The following is a 15,356-nucleotide window of genomic DNA, read 5'->3' on the forward strand; positions in this document are numbered from 1 at the left end:
GTTGTTCTGGTATTGATTTGCACTTTTCATACCAAAGTACGTTCATATCTAGTAGACAGAACGCGTCTCCTTCCTGAGCGGTATGACGGCTGCGTGGTCCCAATGGTGTTTATACTTGCGTACTATTGTTTGTACAGATGAACGTGTTACCTTCAGGCATTTGGAAATTGCTCCCAAGGATGAACCAGACTTGTGAGGTCTACAATTTTTTTCTGATGTCTTGGCTAATTTGTTTTGATTTTGACATGATGTCAAGCAAAGAGGCATTGAGTTTGAAGATAGGCCTTGAAATACATCCACAGGTACACCTCCAATTGACTCAAATTATGTCAATTAGCCTATCAGAAGCTTCTAAAGTCATGATTTAAAGGCACAGTCAACTTAGTGTATGTACACTTCTGACCCACTGGAATTGTGATACAGTGAATGATAAGTGAAATAATCTGTCTGTAAACAATTGTTTGAAAAATTACTTGTGTCATGCACAAAGTAGATGTCCTAACCGACTTGCCAAAACTATAGTTTGTCAACAAGAAATTTGTGGAGTGGTTGAAAAACGAGTTGTAATTACTCCAACCTAAGTGTATGTAAACTTCTGACTTCAACTGTGCTTTCTACTCCATACATTTTCCCAGACACCCAAAAGTACTCGTTAAATTTTTTCATGCTTAGCAGGACAGGAAAATTGTCTAACTCACACATTTATCAAGAGAACATTCCTGGTCATCCCTACTGCCTCTGATCTGAAGGACTCACAAAACACATGTTTCATTTTTAAATTGTTGGAGAATGCCCCTGGATATCTGTAAGTAAAAAAATAAATAACATGATTATTGTGCCATCTGGTTTGCTTTATTTAAGGATTTTACTTTTGATCCTTAAGAAAATTTTAAACCAAATACTTTTAGACTTTTACTCAAGTACTATTTTACTGGGTGACATTCACTTTTACTTGTATCTTCTTACTTTTACTCAATTATGACAATTGGGTACTTTTTCCAAGACTGTCATTTTGTAATACACTGTAGAATACTATACAAAACACTGAAGTATCTCTCTATCAAGTGTGGTACTTAGGATTTAATTTTGGAAGATACTGTAGAATACTACTGTATTATCCTCAATAAAACACTGTGGTAAATACTTCAGTAATGTAGGCAAAACACTACAGTGTCTCAGAAAAACATATTCATTATATAGTATTTCATTTGCATATACTCCACCCATTCCCGTCCTCCATATCCCAATTTTTGCCACACAAGAGTGAGAAACCTACATGTTATGGAAAATGTCCTCTTTTAGTATTTGTCCAGTAGGTTTCCTCAAGTGGAAATCCCCCCCTTCTATGTCAAAGATAGTAAAACAAGAACACTATAGTAAATACTACAGTAATGTTCACAAAAACAATTCAGTAAATACTACATTAAAGTCCGCAAAAATACTAAAGTTAATACTATAGTATAGAAATAAAGTTATACCACAGTATTTATTCATGTGGGCAGATCCACAGTGCAAGACAAATGTGCGGATATAAGTCAGCCTATATAACCAATACTTATTATTTTACCAGGCAAGTCAGTTAAGAACAACTTTTTATTTACAATGACAGCTATGGGACAGTGGGTTAGCTACCCTGTTCAGGAGCAGAATGACAGATTTTTACCTTGTCAGCTCGGGGATTCGATCTAGCAACCTTCCAGTTACTGGCTCACGCTCTAACCACTAGGCTACCTGCTGCCCTTGTGGATTCTAGAGTGATTGATTATGTATCTGGGCATCATTACCTGACAGGTTATCTGCGTCCCAATCGTAGACTCAGTGATCTTAGAAATGATTAACCTAAGAAAAACATATTGGAGAAAGGCCGTCTTCATTTCATCTCTTAGTCATAAGCATACGAAAACAAGTTTCTTTTAGAAAACACACAGAACACACAAACATGGAAGAGTTCTGAATGCCAAGAGGCACCATGTTAGACAGTCCTGAGTTCACGAATGCAGCTGCTTAAACATATCCATACTCTAAACATTGGCTTGGCACACAGCTCATGACTAATCTGTTTACCACATATGGGTGTGAATATTTTAAAAATCGACCCGGTGCTGGAAAAGTGTCTTTGAGAAATGAAGCTGTGCCTCGATTTTAAAGTGTGTTTTGCAGCCTGCTGAGAAGTCTGAAATGATAGTCAACAGGGTGCCTGCACAGAGACATATAAAGTCACACAGAAACAGAACTGAAGACTTCTACGCTCCACAAATGCAGTGTCTTGAAAGCCTTGGGGTTGGTCATTTATTATTATTTTTGCACCACCAGCAAAAGCTCATGTAAACACACATTATGGTAGAGGGAAAAAAATCAATGACATAGATACCTAAAGACTTTCTCCAATATACAATTTAACCATTACAGGGTCTCCCTCGCGTCCTGCCCTTGTATGTATACCTCTCAAACAACAATGTGCGTACATATCCAGTAACCTTTCCCCAATAACCTATTCTATCTCCCTGTCAATCACAAAGCACCATGTTGGATTCCAGTCCATTGGTGGTCCTGACCCCTGTGTGGAATGGGGAAGCAGGCCCCTGCATTCAGACCAAAGACGTCTATCTCGACTTGGCGCCAGCGGGCCCCCAAGTACTGTAATCTCTGCTATTGATTAAATGGGCTCCCGAAGCCGAGGGGGTGCCCACCTCCCGAGGTGGAGCAGAATCGTATCGAGAGGGCCTGGCAAATCGAGGGGATAGAGCATCTTAAGTTGCTTTTTGATGTGCACTGATGAATAATGCCTGACGGGGTGCAGGCTTTAAAGGCCTCGGTGTGGGCTGCCCAGGGAGAGCCTGCATGCTGTGGAGGTCTATAGGCTTGCCTCTTATATAGGCCCTGGATGGATGTGCACTCTGAAAAAGGAGCTTAGAAGCACACACTCACAAAGCCCAGGCCGAGTGGGGAGTGAGGTGGCTGCTGGGTGCAGGTTTCGCCATGCAAGGCCATTTAAAATATACCTCAAATACCTCCAGTCGACAGGAGGTAGTTGAGCAATGAACAGTAGGTTTCGACCCATGATAACCCAATTTGTCACCCAAGGAAGTCTCTTCGTGGACAACAGAGTTCACTGCTAAGAGACAGAAAGAAGTAGAATGACAGAGCTTTCTGAAGTTGTTATTTAAGTAAGGCTACAATCAAGTAGCACAGATGTCGATATAGTAACAAGTAACAGTAATAAGTACACACTCAACGCATTGATATTACACTTTGAGGTAATGTACAGGACATCTTCAAGGAGTTATTATGATTGCATACTAGTGCAAGTAAGATGGAATAGTTCAAAAGGCACCCAGTATTAGCGCATCAGAAAACTACTGGAGTCATGTGAAAGGCACTGCAACTTAAAGATTTACTCTGCTCTGATTCTTCATATCATTAGGCATTCTCAATGGCCACTCTGCATCCGCTAATCTGCTTCTGTCTGCCATCTGTTGGCTGATAAGAGTACCTGCTTTGACATGAATTACACATCCCATAGCTTTGCGTTAATACGGCGAACTATAATAACTCCTGTAATAACTCTATTTCCATGCACGCAAACATGTTCTATTGAACTTTTAAAATAGCATTACGCTAGCATAAAATCAAGTTGCCTTAGCCTGGCCAGCGTAGCCTTTTCAATGATTAGTAAAAAGGTTTTCTGTGGGCTCTGAAGGCTTATATTTAAATGTGATTATGCGTTCATTATTGATACCTTCAAAAACGACTGGCTAGATCATAAACTGAGATTGTTAGAGTAGGACTTTGCACTTTTTCTTTATTTTGATGTGATTGCCTTTGTAAAAATTGCAATTAGAGAATTGAACTTCTTTAATATATCTTGAATTTCCTGACTTAAAATGGATAGGATGGAGAAGAATGTGTCTGATGTGCCAGAAACTAGAAGTGGAGCCTGATATACTAGAGACTAGAAGTGGAGCCTGATGTGCCAGAAACTAGAAGTGGAGCCTGATGTGCCAGAAACTAGAAGTGGAGCCTGATGTGCCAGAAACTAGAAGTGGAACCTGATGTGCCAGAGACTAGAAGTGGAGCCTGATGTGCCAGAGACTAGAAGTGGAGCCTGATGTGCCAGAGACTAGAAGTGGAGCCTGATGTGCCAGAGACTAGAAGTGGAGCCTGATGTGACAGAGACTAGAAGTGGAGCCTGATGTGCCAGAGAATAGAAGTGGAGCCTGACGTGCCAGAGACTAGAATTGGAGCCTGATGTGCCAGAGACTAGAAGTGTAGCCTGATGTGCCAGAGACTAGAAGTGTAGCCTGATGTTTCAGAGACTAGAAGTGGAGCCTGATGTGCCAGAGACTAGAAGTGGAGCCTGATGTGCCAGAAACTAGAAGTGGTTTTCCCCTGTGTTTAACTGCACCTGTAGAGGGAAAGGAAAGGACATGCTTCCCCATCTAATAGACTCACGCTCTAATAACTTTTAGAGCCATCACAGTGAGAACCCACAGTGTGACTGTGATCAAAGTCGACAGGTAGTTTCAAGGCTGCTGCTGGAGTCCCAGAGAACAGGGAATAGCTCATTTTCTTACGGGCTTTGTTTGTGTGTATGTGCCTGTGTGTGTGTGTGCCTGTTTAGATTCTTCTTCTTCTAAGCATCAGTTCACTAAGTTTTATGATTAGTTCACCGCTTATGAACTAATGGTGAAAGAAACAGTCCAATTTTTCCTAAGGGAACGAGACTTGGCTGAATAGCTACTGTTTCATTTAAAAGCAGAGGGATGTGTTAGGAGTCACTTAAAAAAAATATGCCGTAGTCTACCCAGCCTCAAAACATGCTGTGAGGTGTGGGCTGGAGGAAGAACTTTGAGATTGACAAACATACATTGTTTGCAGTATAAGGAGCTTTTCCGTTTCAATGGTTCTTACTTTCCTTTCAATAAAACATAGTCAGCACACAGCCTGACTGCCAACTTCAATACTCAACAGGCTTCACATCACATGGTCAGTCCAAGACACCCACCATTGGCTACCGGCAGTTTCCATGGAGACAGAGCTCAGTGTGCCTTCCTGGGAAAATGTAAACAGTCAGTGAACATGGGAGGATTTATATAAATTGTTTTCTAATTTCTCATTCCCATTATGGAATGGATACTGGTTGACAATCAGAGAGAGAAAAAGAAGAAAGGAGGTGGAGCTAGTAAGAGAGAGAGAGCTTTCTTCAACTTGACATCTTGGTGTAGTTAGTGTGCTCTTCTCATTGTGTCATAGAACAATTGTATAACCTGGTCCGGCTCCAGGCATAAGCGACATAAGCGGTCGCTTAGGGTCCCCGGCCGCTAGGAACACAGTCGGTGTCTCAACTTACTATTGGGAGTTAGAATAGTAGAATACACAAGGTGCAAGTTCAAAATGTGGTTGTGCATCAACAGTTTTTCTCTTGTTATGTCATTGTCAGGTAAGTTAGTCTATCCTGCTATCTAAATTTGTAGTAATCATGGCCGAATATCGACCGGTATTCTGCCCCATATCAAAATAAATAGAATTGCATGAAATGTGTTACAACATTTCAACATTTCTCTCTTCTCCATGGCAAAATGTGTAGAATTGCGGAAAGCATGGTTTAAAACTGCAATTGTTTTATATCTACCACATGGCATATCTTTCCTGTTTGGCCTAGTCCGGGGGTGTCATCGGATGGGGCCACAGTGTCTCCTGACCCCTCCTGTCTCAGTCTCCAGTATTTATGCTGCAGTAGTTTATGTATCGGGGGGCTAGGGTCAGTTTGTTATATCTGGAGTACTTCTCCTGTCCTATCCGGTGTCCTGTGTGAATTTAAGTATGCTCTCTCTAATTCTCTCTTTCTCTCTTTCTTTCTCTCTCTCGGAGGACCTGAGCCCTAGGACCATGCCTCAGGACTACTTGGCATGATGACTCCTTGCTGTCCCCAGTCCACCTGGCCGTGCTGCTGCTCCAGTTTCAACTGTTCTGCCTGTGATTATTATTATTTGACCATGCTGGTCATTTATGAACATTTGAACATCTTGGCCATGTTCTGTTATAATCTCCACCCGGCACAGCCAGAAGAGGACTGGCCACCCCACATAGCCTGATTCCTCTCTAGGTTTCTTCCTAGGTTTTGGCCTTTCTAGGGAGTTTTTCCTAGCCACCGTGCTTCTACACCTGCATTGCTTGCTGTATGAGGTTTTAGGCTGGGTTCCTGTACAGCACTTTGAGATATCAGCTGATGTACGAAGGGCTATATAAATACATTTGATTTGATTTTGATTTGATTTGATGGCAAAATGTGTAGAATTGCGGAAAGCATGGTTTAAAACTGCAATTGTTTTATCTCTACCCCATGGCAAAATGAGTAGAATTGCAAGAAATGTTTTATAAAATTGCTGAACTTCTCTCCGCCCCATGGCAAAATTTGTAGAATTAAAGAAAACTTGCTTTAAAACAGCAAAATATTCCGTACTCCCCATGGAAAAAATGTGTATAATTGCAGGACATTAACTTTAAAACTTAAATCATTCTCTCTGTGGTCAAGATTGGGTCTACAAAAGGCTAGGGCCGGCCCTGTGTATGACTCATAGATAACTCAGTGTGGTCATCAAACTATGCAGTTTAGTGGTGCCGCCAATCTTTATCCCCTCTTCTCATCCATTCTAATATGTGAAGTTTGGGCTGTTGACTTTTGACATTGGTGGAAGTTACCTTCAGTTGTTTGGAGTCACCTAAACACACAAACAGTAATAAAATGTCCCTTAAACCTACATTCTGACTACAACCTAAAACGTACAGCCAGACTTCCTTAAATTCATCATATCATTTGTATTATTTTGGACCGGTTAAACATCAATCATGCTATTACAATTGCCCTTGTTATTCGTATAATTGCGTGGTCTCAAAGCAATTGGGGGATTTGCTTCTTTGCTGCCTCAGTGAATCTGAGGATGAAGATTAGATTCCTACTGAGGCATGAAGTATGAAGGAGGTGAGTGATGTGATGTGTGGGCAGGAAACACACCATATTCCGGTGTCCATTTTAGGACACGCTCAATCTTAATCCTCACCCCTTGACTTAGAACCTCTTAGATATAAGATCCCCTGTTTAAGGGACCTGCGTGGTGTGCGGGATAAATCAATGTTAAAATGGACATAGCTGGCCATATCACATAGTTGTCCCGATTGGTATTTTTAATTAAATCACTGATGAATGATCTTGAGACTGATTCCCTGACCTGTCAATGTTTTTAATTATCTGTTTTTGATTTTTGTTATACTCTTGTGAATTCTATGTTTTTTACTAGATTACTTGTAGTTTTTCATGTTGTTTGTCTGTCATTTTTGTAATGACTTGCGGCGTATCTTGGCCAGGACGCTCTTGAAAAAGATATTTTAAATCTCAATGAGCCCTTCCTGGTTAAATAAAGGTTAAATAAATAAATCAATCAAAATGTGTCCATTCAGCCCATGGATTTTATTTTCTATCAGCATGAATTAGATTGAGCAATTAAAGCCCCACTTTCATTCCATAGGCTGGGATCTGCACTATGCCGCTGTTGCAAGAGCACGTTTTTCACTGGCTGGCCACTGGTTTCAACAACAATGATTGATAGGCAGCTTAAACTTCTTGAATTCAATCATTATTGTGTTCAAATACACATTTGGATTTGTGAACAGCCATCCACAACCACCACAATCAGTAAGGCACAAATAGCTAAATGAGAGAGCAGCAGTGTGATTCACATCAATGCTCTATGTAGATATCAATAATAAGTGATATCCGTATCGCCGTAGACTACACCACTGCTGTCATCCTTACCTCCAAGCATTTATTCAAGTTGGATAATCTTTGGATGCCGACAGGAGTCACACCATTGGAAGACATAGCTTGCAATGTAGCCTACAAAAGCCTATTCCTGCTCATTTTTTTTGCAAACCTCCTTTCTGAAATTAAAAGTAATCCTCAAAGTTTTTCAAAAGTATCTGTAATCTGATTACAATATTTTTGCTGGTAACGTAACGGATTACAGTTTTTTGTAATCCCGTATATGTAACGGATTACGTGTAATTACGTGTAATCCGTTACTCCCCAAGCCTGGTGAGACGTTTACAGCGATGGGGGCAGATATTTTGATCAAGACAGACAATTAGACAACATACACATTTTCTCTAACACTAAATATACAAATATGTATTATACAGTTATAAGGAAGATGACATTTATATTTAGAAAGCATATAAGTCATTTCAAGCCTTATTCATACAGTTTTGTTGAATAGGAAATACACAATTTAAAATATTTCAAATTTTCATATTTTTATCATATCTGTACTGTATACTTGAGCTTGTGTCCTCAGAAGAGTTTACACTTAAGCTATTTTTTTTAAAATCACCAGAAAGGTGAGATTTGATCCTTTCTTTAAGTATGCTGCATTACTACAGTGGTTATTGATTTTGGCCCTCTCATGATAAATAATTACTTTTTGGGATTACGTAGAGGCCATTTTATATTACATTTAGTTACGTTCCACTGGTTGTCACCCCTCCTTGAATCACTCGTCATGAGCTAGGTATAAGCCTTAAGGCTGAGTTTGTCCTATAATGGACACCATACTTCACAGTGGGTTAAGCTTCTTAACTCAGCCTAGTGTGTTCACACAACTCCTCACAGAGATTACTGCATCTCCAATCCATTTGAATGAACTGCTGCTTTTATGTCCAATGCTGAGATCCACATTCAAAAACCATTTGATTAGCGCTCTGGGTGGAAATTTGTATTTTACAGTAGCTGATTTCAAAATATTTATATATATATATATATATGTTTTTACAGAAGCACAGAGCTAGCACAGCAAGTTTTCACAACACTAAACAAAATAGCCTCCCTGAAACAAGACATGGTCCTACTTTACATTAAAAGTCCCTGATACGCATGTATTTATATGGTAGTTACGTAGGCAAGTACAGTGTAACTACATTGTAAGTACACCATTTTAAATAGTACAATAGTCCTGCCAGTTGTATACCGTGCCAGTTGTACATGTCTTGTTGCCATGTATGTTGCTACAGTATGTGAATGGCTGCAACTTTATCATAGCATATTGCTAAACTTTCTGCAGAAGTTCCACCAAGCCCATCTTATGTATTCCTATTGTCATCAATTGGAAATAGTGAAATAGGAGTACATTATGATAACCGTGATATCTTATGTGAATATTTCTACCTTTGCAAACATAACATGCAGATCCACACAATCGATTAAAGCATCACAGATGAATTAACCCATTAATAAATGACCATTCTTTTGTCAGTCATGCTGAATAATTGATCAAACTGATTTAGGATCTGTGAAAACATTATTACTTGAACAATGTATAGCCCACTGAACGTACCGCAATAGTTCACATGAAACAATCCTGTGGATGACCTTTGTTAATTGATGTAGCCTACTATGAGAACAAAGTTATGGAATCTCTTGCGTAACGCTTCAACCAACTGCATAACAGCTTTGACGGATGAACAAAAACCCATATCTGATGTTAAAGTATAAGGTGACGGACGGTAGAAGAAGTAAAAACCCTTACAAAAAATATTGCAGTTTTCGAACCGCAGTAAAAGTGCAGTAACTGTGGTCTACTGTGTTATTTTGGACGCAGTACTTGCAGTTATACTGTACTCTAACTGCAGTTATACTGCACGATGACTGCAATCGTTTTTCGTAAGGGAATTCTCCACGTCCTCCTAATTTCTTCATACCTACATTACCAGTCAAAAGTGTGGACACACCTACTCATTCAAGGGTTTTTCTTTATTTTTACTATTTTCTAAATTGTAGAATAATAGTAAAGACATCAAAACTATGAAATAACACATATGGAATCATGTAGTATGAGACAGCTGCCAAGTACTTCACTTAGTTTAATCAGTCTATCTTAATTAACAAGCTACAATGCCATCCTTAGCAAGATGTTTTGAAGTGTTTCTTGTAAACGGTAAAAATATACTCTTTTCCCACAAGCTTTATTGACAACATTTTTATGTTGGAATATCTTATGCTGGAAATGACATTTTTGCGCCAATGCTAAATGGAAAGTGGATGTCACGCCCTGATCTGTTTCACCTGCCTTTGTGTTTGTCTGCAACCCCCTCAAGGTGTTGCCCATCTTCTCCATTATCCACTCTGTACTTATACCTGCGTTTTCTGTTTGTCTGTTGCCCGTTCGTCTTGTTTGTCAAGCTCACCAGCATTCGTCCTGTCAGCTCCAGTCTTTTCCCAGCCTCTCTTTTTCTCGTCGCTCATCTGGAGGGGTTTGTGGATGAGGTGAATAAGTTTTTTTTTAGCCCTGTTCTCCTGGAGAGAAGCTGCCCGGGAGCTAATCCAGCTTCGGCAGGACTCCTGAAGTGTGACTGACTATGCGGTGGATTTCCGCATGTTGGCAGCGGAGAGTGCTTGGAACCAGGATGCACTGTTCGATATGTTCCTGCACAGCATTTCAGAGGAGGTCAAGGATGAGCTTGCTGCTCGTGAGTTACCTCCCAATCTCGATTCCCTCTTCGCTTTGACCAATCATATCGATGGGTAACTACTGGAAAGGTGGAGGGAGAGGAAATTCGACTTCGCTCACACGTCCAGGTATTCCAGTCTGCTGAGTTGCCGCTTCCCGAGCCTATGCAAATAGGTAGAGCTGGGCTATCAATAGCGGAACGACAATACAGGATCAACACGAAGAGCTGTCTGTATTGCGGGACTCTTGGTCATTTTGTGTCCTCTTGTCCTTTAAAGAGATCAGGATCACTGATTGGAGCGAGTACTCTGGTGGGCCATATAGAGAACTTTCCTGCTTCCCTTGCTTGCACCCCAGTTCCTGGCATTCTACTGTACCTTAGCCAGTCTAAATCTCTCCGTGTCCTCATTGACTCTGAGGCCGATGAGAGTTTTTTTGGACCCTACCCTGGCTTCCGAGCTGAACATCCCCACTCAACCCCTCTCCACTCCGATGGAGGTTAGAGCTCTGGATGGGCACCCTGTAGGCCGGGCCACTCATATTACCACTCCCATCAACCTACGGGTGTCAGGGAATCACAGCGAGAATATTCAATTTCTGCTCATCAAGTATCGGGATTCTCCTGGCTCCAGCAACGCAATCCCCTCATCGACTGGGCTACTGGTGCCATCGTGGACTGGAGCCCGTCCTGTCACACTCACTGGTGTGTTTACGGACATATTCAATCAATCCCTATCCCAGTCTGTTGTTCCCACATTCTTCAAGAGGGCCACCATTGTTCCTGTTCCCAAGAAAGCTAAGGTAACTGAGCTAAACGACTACCGCCCCGTAGCACTCACTTCCGTCATCATGAAGTGCTTTGAGAGACTAGTCAAGGACCATATCACCTCCACCCTACCTGACACCCTAGACCCACTCCAATTTGCTTACCACCCAAATAGGTCCACAGACGATGCAATCTCAACCACACTGCACACTGCCCTAACCCATCTGGACAAGAGGAATACCTATGTGAGAATGCTGTTCATCGACTACAGCTCGGCATTTAACACCATAGTGCCCTCCAAGCTCGTCATCAAGTTCGAGACCCTGGGTCTCGACCCAGTCCTGTGCAACTGGGTACTGGACTTCCTGACGGGCCGCCCCCAGGTGGTGAGGGTAGGCAACAACATTTCCACCCCGCTGACCCTCAACACTGGGGCCCCACAAGGGTGCGCTCTGAGCCCTCTCCTGTACTCCCTGTTCACCCACGACTGCGTGGCCACGCACGCCTCCAACTCAATCATCAAGTTTGCGGACGACACAACAGTGGTAGGCTTGATTACCAACAACGACGAGACGGCCTACAGGGAGGTGAGGGCCCTCGGAGTGTGGTGTCAGGAAAATAACCTCACACTCAACGTCAACAAAACTAAGGAGATGATTGTGGACTTCAGGAAACAGCAGAGGGAACACCCCCCTATCCACATTGATGGAACAGTAGTGGAGAGGGTAGTAAGTTTTAAGTTCCTCTGCGTACACATCACAGACAAACTGAATTGGTCCACCCACACAGACAGCATCGTGAAGAAGGCGCAGCAGCGCCTCTTCAACCTCAGGAGGCTGAAGAAATTCGGCTTGTCACCAAAAGCACTCACAAACTTCTACAGATGCACAATCGAGAGTATCCTGTCGGGCTGTATCACCGCCTGGTACGGCAACTGCTCCGCCCAGAACCGTAAGGCTCTCCAGAGGGTAGTGAGGTCTGCACAACGCATCACCGGGGGCAAACTACCTGCCCTCCAGGAATTCTACACCACCCGATGTCACAGGAAGGCCATAAAGATCATCAAGGACAACAACCACCCGAGCCACTGCCTGTTCACCCCGCTATCATCCAGAAGGCGAGGTCAGTACAGGTGCATCAAAGCTGGGACCGAGAGACTGAAAAACAGCTTCTATCTCAAGGCCATCAGACTGTTAAACAGCCACCACTAACATTGAGTGGCTGCTGCCAACACACTGACTCAACTCCAGCCACTTTAATAATGAGAATTGATGGGAAATTATGTAAAATATATCACTAGCCACTTTAAACAATGCTACCTAATATAATGTTTACATACCCTACATTATTCATCTCATATGTATATGTATATACTGTACTCTATATCATCTATTGCATCTTTATGTAATACATGTATCACTAGCCACTTTAACTATGCCACTTTGTTTACATACTCATCTCATATGTATATACTGCACTCAATACCATCTACTGTATCTTGCCTATGCCGCTCTGTACCATCACTCACTCATATATCTTTATGTACATATTCTTTATCCCCTTACACTTGTGTGTATAAGGTAGTAGTTTTGGAATTGTTAGCTAGATTACTTGTTGGTTATTACTGCATTGTCGTAACTAGAAGCACAAGCATTTCGCTACACTCGCATTAACATCTGCTAACCATGTGTATGTGACAAATAAAATTTGATTTGATTGTCTTCCGGGAGGCTTGGAAATTGCCCCGGATGTCTCCGCCAGCCCCGCAGAGTACCGGGACCTCTGGGTGGGGTTTAGTAAGGGCCGGGCCACTTCGCTTCCACAGCACCGACCTGTGTCCAAGAAGATCAAGCCCGAGGCACTAGTACGCCACTATAGTGCCGCGGCTACACCCCTGGAAGCTGAGATCTTTCCAAGATTATTAGCCCCTCTGCTGTTCGTCCTCTGTTGCCCTGTACCCGCTGTATTTTTCCTAACATTTCTGTGTCTAGAAAACCATTTCTGACAGCCCCTTGTCTCCTGTTTGCCTGTCCTGACTCTGTACCCGCCCGCCTGACCACTCTGCCTGGCCCTGACCCTGAGCCTGCCTGCTGTCCTGTACCTCTGCTCCTACTCTGCATTATCGACCCCTGCCTGCCTTGACCTGTCGTTTGCCTGCCCCTGTGGCTGTAATAAACATTGTTACTTCGACACGGTCTGCATCTGGGTCTTACCTTATCCTGATAGGGGAGGCATGTTAGGGTGGGAGACATCGTCTCACTGACTGTTCTGCTTGGTCTTTGTTTGCATAAAAGGCCATCCATCCTCTTTCATGTACTCATCTCTACGTCAGCAGACAGTGGTTGGCTAACTGTAGTTATCAGTCTACCTTCCACACGCCCATCTGTCCTGTTAAGTAATGCAAACTGAAACACTCGCCAAAGCTTTGACAGAAAGTAAGATGAATAGCATCTGAATGTCATTTTTGACAAGGACTTAATGCAGCATACAAACACAAAATGCCACTTTGATCTTTTCCATGCTAAGTGATCAATCTTGATGAATTGTTGGTGAGAACACATTCTTGAAAAGTGGCGGAATGAATTGCTAAATGAACACGCGTCTTTAATTCTAATTGGGAAATGTAAACAGGCTGTACTATTTTGTATGCTTGTTCCTGTGACTGTGCTTACTGCTTTCTGGTTTTGAGTATTACAGTATATGCCAATTAAAACATATGCATACTTATGGACACACAATAATGATGCTTCATTTACAATATTTCACACAAGGCAGATTTGATCCTAATGTGGGATTTGTACATTTGAGATATACTGTATCCACGTGACTTGGACGTTCTTATAAACGATGTACAGTATGTACATGCTCTTTGTCTCCATCACAAAAACAATGCTTTGAAAAACACATGCATATCGTGTCCTCTTATTTTTGTTGTGATGCTCATACTGTAGAACCAGTAGGGTACATATCTGTGTTGACTGTCACGAGTAATGGCACAGTACTGGGATGAAATCAGAATTAAAATCAGAATTCTTGTTAAAAAGGAAAATGGGATGTCGCTCGTCAGAGCCCTTTCATCTGCTCTATTTTAATTGTTCCAACCATAAATATACATAATTACACTGTGTGCAAATACTGAGAGAGCTGCTCTGAACATCTGAAAGAACACAATGTTAGTTAGTTAGGATTAAAGAACTTTACCTGAAGATTCTCTCCTATTCTAATGAATACAAGGACTCGGACAAAGATGTGCATATCCACTTGACTGTTGTTTGTCTGTGGGTGAGCTATTTGAGCTGCTTACCCTAGCCGTGTAAGTCAAGGTGTTTGCTTACATTTGTTTGTGTAGACACGTTTGCCATTCAGGTTTACAAATAAGACAACATGGAATGATGAAGCCTTGAATGGACACATATGATAAAACAATGTATTTGGATGCTATTGTCTTGGAGAGACTGCATTCAGCTGAAAATAGACTGAAGTAAAAAAAAATAAAAAAATCCTTGTTTTCTTTTCAACTGCCATATACGCTGCCATATCAGGCAAAATGTAACCTCCGTCCATCGTATCATGAAAAACAGAACCATCTGCAGCATGCCTGTAGGACCCCACAAATTGAATATATTAAACGGCAATCTACATTTAAATAGCTAGATTTCCACAGTCCAATACAGTGCACTAAAGGCAATTCCAGGCTTATTATTCACAGCTAATGGGAGCGTAAAAGAGACTATTGCATAGAAATGATATGCTCATGACATTTCCTTTATGGGAGACGATTGCCAGCGTTGACTTACAAATGTTTTCAGACATCTCCTTAGATCCTTGCAATTATGATATTCAGTGGGGGGAAGAGCGAAAATGTACATTTCATAAGAGAATGCACGCAACGATAACTTCACACTTGTAGCTCAGAGGAGGGCAGCAAAAGGTCAAGGCTTGAAAATAATGAACCATTAAGAGAATTCCAGAGACCTCCGCATTCTTGGGCTGCAGCTGGTCTAATGAGCTACTGTACATTGTACACATGAGCAAAGATCTGCAAGAATCCCCTCTTGCTCACAGATGATACACATTATGGTGAGGGAATA

The 15,356-nt window shown here is 41.8% G+C and overlaps 1 long non-coding RNA gene and 1 other non-coding gene across 2 annotated transcripts in view; one reads left to right on the forward strand and one right to left on the reverse strand.

The window, feature by feature from the left end:
* The window catches only part of LOC149971803 (uncharacterized), a 48,116-nt gene that overhangs the window by 10,539 nt on the left and 22,221 nt on the right, over nt 1-15,356 (reverse strand). The gene's annotated exons all lie outside the window — the stretch shown is intronic.
* Nucleotides 1,287-1,339, forward strand: LOC118946088 (U7 small nuclear RNA). The gene has a single exon (XR_005041274.1). It is a non-coding gene; the product is annotated as a U7 small nuclear RNA (small nuclear RNA).

Source organism: Oncorhynchus mykiss, chromosome 25 (assembly GCF_057628025.1).
Source record: "Oncorhynchus mykiss isolate SJ-2025 chromosome 25, ASM5762802v1, whole genome shotgun sequence".
Taxonomy (NCBI): domain Eukaryota; kingdom Metazoa; phylum Chordata; class Actinopteri; order Salmoniformes; family Salmonidae; genus Oncorhynchus; species Oncorhynchus mykiss.